Source organism: Triticum dicoccoides, chromosome 5B, assembly GCF_002162155.2.
Source record: "Triticum dicoccoides isolate Atlit2015 ecotype Zavitan chromosome 5B, WEW_v2.0, whole genome shotgun sequence".
NCBI lineage: Eukaryota > Viridiplantae > Streptophyta > Magnoliopsida > Poales > Poaceae > Triticum > Triticum dicoccoides.
Window position 1 is genome coordinate 500,570,596 of NC_041389.1, and position 6,054 is coordinate 500,576,649.

Sequence of the window (6,054 nt, forward strand, 5' to 3'; positions counted from 1 at the left end):
GAAAAACATGGAGAATGTCAAGAGAGGGCGGGGTAGACCGAATTTGACATGGGAGGAGTCCGTTAAGAGAGACCTGAAGGATTGGGGTATCACCGAAGAGCTAGATATGGACAGGGGTGCATGGAAGGTTGCTATCCATGTGCCAGAGCCATGAGTTGGTTGCGAGATCTTATGGGTTTCACCTCTAGCCTACCCCAACTTGCTTGGGACTAAAGGTTTTGTTGTTGTTCTTGTTGTTTTAGAAAAACATGAATATATATTTAATTTGAGAAGGTGTTTTATCTAATTTTTGAGAATGTTTTTAAAATGGAATCATTTTTGTGGTGACTAACATTTTTTTGCAATATTATGTTTCATTTGTAATAGCTTTTGTGAGAGCATCAAACTATGATGCATCCTAAACATAATTTTAAAAATGATTAACATGCAAGATAATAGCATATTTAAAATCTACATATTTTCTGAGATATTTTCACATATAACATGTTAGATTTGAAGTTAGAATTTGACAGATATCAGTATTTTTAAAAGATTTGAATTTGAAAAAAGAAATTAAACAAAGAGAAAAAAAACAGGTCGGGTCGAGCAGCGGTTGCGTGGTGCAACCAAAAGAAAAGAAAGAAAAAAATAAGGGCCAGCAGGCATCGAACTCGTGATGCAGCCAAAAGAAAAGAAAGAAAAAATAAGGTGCAGCAGGGATCGAACCCGGGTCTACAGGACGCAAGACACAAGCTCCAACCAGCGGGATAGATACATATGCATGCAATATGTGAGAGGATTGTTCAATATGAACCAAACACAAGGTGGATGCAGCCGTGAAACATTTTTTCTCACTTAGCGGTGGCATAGCGGGTAATTAGTGCGAACTTCGGGGGCAATTTTCCCGACGGACGACCAGAAGCACTATTTGCTTTATTAGTAGGGAAAGATATATAGGAAAAATTCATCCTACCACCCGGTGGTAGTTACCCCACATGTCTCATATACTAGCATGTGGTACTATATATACTATTTTATTATTTTAAATATGTTTATATACTATATCTAAGATATTTCAAAACAAGTTACATGAAAAAATTGCATATGAGCCCATAATTTTTGTTATATTTGTGAAATACGTACATATTTGTACATAAAAAAGAGCATACTCAAAAAATGGTACATACTACTTAAAAATTTGTATATATACTACCTAATCATTGTTATATACTATATACTACACGTACATACTCTCGGTTTTGATAGATACTACATACAACATACAAAACGCAAGTGGTGGTAACTATCATTGCTCGTAGGAAACATATATATATATATATATATATATATATATATATATATATATATATATATATATATATATATATATATATGAAAAATCCCTTCTACCACCTAGTGGTAACTACCACCTAAGAATCCACCGTCGATCTTCTGTCATTAGATCCGGGCTTGGTTTGTTTTTTTCTCTTTGATTGCTACAGAATCTTAACGAGTTAGGCTAGCTTCCACCCGACCTGTTTCATTATTAATTATATTCATTAGATTAATTGGTGGTTATCCACGGCGTACTCATCGGCATAGCTTATCCGAGAAAATTTGAATGCATGACTATCTTTTCGTATCTTTTCCACGTAAAAATAGATTTATTAGTATACTCTGGTTACGAACCAAAACAGTTTTATTTGCTCGACCTTCCGTTCTGCCTGGGCGACACCTCCCTCAACGCCTGGAGACGGCGGATCGGCGTCTTCGCCGTGGGTCACATCGGCTGGACGGCACATCTGATGCAGTGCAAACCACGGCTGGCCGACGTCGTTCTTTAGTACCACACAATTCAGGTAACTAAATATGAGTAGCGAGATCATAGGTTGTTCAGACTTCCATCTCAAAAGAATTCATACGGTTCCTCTTTGTTGCCTATGTCCCAGTTTTTTTGGTTATGGCCAACGATGGTCAATTTCAACCAATTTGATCAAGAGCATCTGGTGTACATAATCTCTCCTGATTGGTTTCTTTGTTCTTATTTTTTTCTCATCTACAGCATGATTCCGAGGGTCCAAATGTGACGACAGGTACATGAAGGCCGGCATGCATGAAGAGGATGACAAGGCGAAGTTAGATTCTGCACGCAGCACCACTGGATACTTCATATAGTACGACATGCACCCGTGCACCTCGCAGCTACGATTACGGCTCCACGTATTAGTCGTGTGGTGCATCTCTAGTAGACTAGACGAGGCTTGTATCGCAGCTACGGCAGTACACGCATGAATCATTGATGAATGAAGCAACTGAGACACATCGCTGCCACCGTTAATCATCGTGTGGTGGTATCTGCTACGAACTACAAAGTCAAAGGCATAGATCTTTGTTGCGTGCCTACTTGCCTTTGATGCATGCACCACACCATGTCTGCATGACGTGTATATAGCAGAAATGGAATGCTTCAACTCACTGTATAGTTCTGTTGTATATGATGTTCTGCATACTCATTGTACACTTATATACATACTCTGTTCATTCTACGTACTCTTGTGCAACTCACAAAAACCCAAAAACAAAATGCATAATAAATAATTGTACCTACAATTTTTGTGGATGTTGGTTTAAAAAATTATATACTGCCACTAAGTAACCGGTAGTAACACATACTCTAGTCTAGTATTAAAATGTATAAACACATACGCCCTTCTACAATTAAAAAGTATATACATACTCCGTGATTAAGTAAGAAGTAGATATGTACTACATACTCCATACTTTCTTTTAAATATATATATACTACATACTTTTTTTTGACAGAAATGTACCTCAATTCCACATACTCCATACTTTCTTTTAAAGATATATACCACATACTATTTTTTCAACAGAAATATACCTCAATTCCACATACTCCAAACTTTGTATTTTAATGATGTACTACATACTTCCATACTGCTTTTCTACATACCGTGGAACATAACATTCATGCTATGGTAGACATGCACATACCTTTCCAGACTATAAAATTCTGAGTGACCATATTTCTTTTCCTATCGGGCAAACAATTAGTGTCACGGTGATTTGTTTTTCTATTCAAAAGTTGTTTCATCCAGCCAACAATTAAGGAGTAGCACACAAGAGCATTTAGATTAATGCTTCCCGCAACGGAGCTAGCTAGAAAGGAGTACCCAACGCCCCTACAAATCAGCACATGCAGTTATCTTAATGAGCTCACGTGGGACAAGGGTTATCGGGTTTAGAACCTCTCCCAGCGACTACCATTCACCCGTTTGGCTTCATAACAAGGTGGGACACGTGAAGGCCAAAGAATTAGGTGGTAACTACCATTGCTTGTAGATAAAATTTGTCCATGCGTTGCAACGGAAGAAATAGTCCACAAGACCATGTAATTTGTGAACACATGGCACAATATTCTATCAACTAAGATGAAATTAAAAGATAAAATGAGCAAAGCTAGAGGATTAATATACATCTCCAGTGACGAGAATAATTGTGCAAAGCAAAAAGGAGAGCAAGGTATCAACAGACTTAGCTTGATACCACATCAATTAACACGTCTGAAATTTGATCCTCAAACGGACCAATCTTGAAAATATTTTGTTGTTGAATAAATATGAATCGAAGGAATCAAACATATAAAATAATTCTAAGCAATTAAGAATCTACAATTGACACATAATCGTGCTGCTAATAGAAGAATGACCATCTTCTTAAACAAATTTCAGAATGAAAGATATTAAATGGGGAACTTCTGGCTTCTGAGATGATGGAACTGGGTCTTCTCATACTGCTCAAGTACATCCTTACCTTCTCATTTAGGACCTGAAAGCTGAAAAGAAGCAAAAAAGAAAGTCAAATCTGTGGTCATTGAATTTTTTTACAATGTAAACCAAAAATAAGTCTTCCCACAACTACCTTATCAGAGAACTTATATATATTTGAAGGTGTGTCTAGAAGACAATTAATCAAGTCTAACTGATGGATAGCGTTTTTATCAGAAAAGTGGTTATTTCAGTCAGGAACTGATAAAAATGCATCCTATGCTCCAAATGGAAGGTAAATGCTGCATTTCGGAGGAAACGGCATTCCAAACATGTTAAGAAATATGAATATAAGCGAAATTTGGGAAAATATTAAAGATGATTTTACTATTCTTGGAAGCAAGATAAGTTCCTTTGGATGTAGTCGAATTCATTTATTGTCCAACATTATAGTGTTACTAACATGTCTACAATGTTAACTAAAATGCTAACTAAGTGGCAACTATTCTGTACCTTGTAGTTGTGTTTTCTCGAGCTCACTGATGACAAGGGAACAACACATGTGACAGAAGGAGGGGCAGGGAGTTTAGTACATAATAAGCATTCGAAAACAGTCTTTGATGTAAATACACAAGAGATTGGAATCTACAATGTTTAAAGATGGTAATTTCAAAAGGAGTAAGAGCTCGAAACCAGAAACATATGGAGAAACAAGAGCTACACAGATTTTCCATGGTCAACCATTGAGAAGTTTAACGCCTGAGAGAACTGCATGCACTACATCTGCAGAAGATCTACATTGATCACGGGGAGGCACAACCAACATACTGCTAAATGATAATATGCAGTAAATAAAAGTTAGTAAAATATGATTTTGGTTTCACATCCATCTTCTGTAAAGCAGCGGCTCCTGCCATCAAATGCTGATGGGGAGACTATGAACTGTGAATGTCCATTACTTTCTTCCTTAATAGCTACACAAAATGTGTAACAGATGAATAGGGGCAGGTTCTATAGCAAGACAAACCAAGAGGAACATCTAGCCTACAACCATGTTAGGAACCGAAGAAATATAGCTACTGAAACATATTATTATTTTCAGTCAACTTACATATATAGGGTGTAGTTTTTCCCCACCCCATCTTTACTAAAATGAAGCCAACGAAAAACATAAATAAGTTCAGGTCTGTGTGAATGAACACACAGCCACACACATCAGGAAGCTACCTACATACAGACCAAAAATACCAGCCGCATTTCGCTAGCTACTAAGCACCGGTACACAGGATTTATCTTATCACTGATCTAAAATTTTATGCTTCCAGTCAGTGATACTGCTCAACAGGGTCTTTGCTCGGCCCGAACCAATAAATGGAGGTGCCAAGCTAAATGGGATATAACAAAAAACAACGTCGTACCTCAGAATCAGTAACCAAAGACCATTGGCTAGATGGAGATGGAGTAGCAGCAATTCCCAGAAATCTACAAATCTGCTGGTTTGATCTGAAGGTATTTTCTAATATTTGGAAGCAGAAATCACATGAAAAGTCACCTAAAAAGGAGCATCATAGGAACTTATAGCGAAAGCTGAAGAGATGAGAATTCTGGGCAGCAAACATGCCCGTGCATTGCAACGGGAGAAAATAAATAAGAACGGGAAGTATCGCTAGTGATTTCAGCCATCTTAACCATTGAAGAAACTTTTATAAAATGAGATAATTCTGATTGAATCCATGTGAACCCAAAATAAAACTATCCTTATTATGGATCAGAGCAGCAGGACATATGTTCCTTTATTGAACAACAAATATCATAAGCACATTCCAATTTGGGCCATTTCATGTGCATTTTGGTGAAAATATTAAAATGTCAAACTAATGAATAGAGGGTTAAAAATTGTTTTCTGATAAATATGGCAAACTAATGAAATTATGAATACAGTGTTATTTATCTATCATCTCTCAATTTGGAAAAAAACATCAAAAGAGGTTACAGATTGGAGACGATAGCACAACAAAATTGAAGGTCTCACCTAGTTGACAAACGAAGGGAACAACCAAGGGCGGGTGATCCTCTTGGATTCCAGATCAATAAACACAGCGTGGTGCTTCACTACGTTCGCCCCAACTCAAGGGAGACAGTAGATCCATTAGAAATTCATTCCTCCTTCCTGTCGCAACTCCACCTTCTCCTGCAGCAACAGCCAAACCCTAAAACACCGAGCTCCTCTGCATCTCAGCGGGAAAGATAGAGAGAACGGATTGCATTTCACCAGCACACTTTAGAA

The 6,054-nt window shown here is 37.4% G+C and overlaps 1 long non-coding RNA gene across 3 annotated transcripts in view; it reads right to left on the reverse strand.

Annotated features, from left to right (window-relative positions):
* Positions 1-3,569: 3,569 nt before the first annotated feature.
* LOC119311154 overlaps positions 3,570-6,054 on the reverse strand; it is a 5,287-nt gene continuing 2,802 nt past the window's right edge. For 2 of the 3 annotated variants that reach the window (XR_005150893.1, XR_005150891.1), the window contains one exon: positions 3,570-5,958. This is a non-coding gene — a long non-coding RNA (uncharacterized LOC119311154). The remainder of the gene's footprint in view (positions 5,959-6,054) is intronic. The other variant, XR_005150892.1, reaches the window with a different exon arrangement.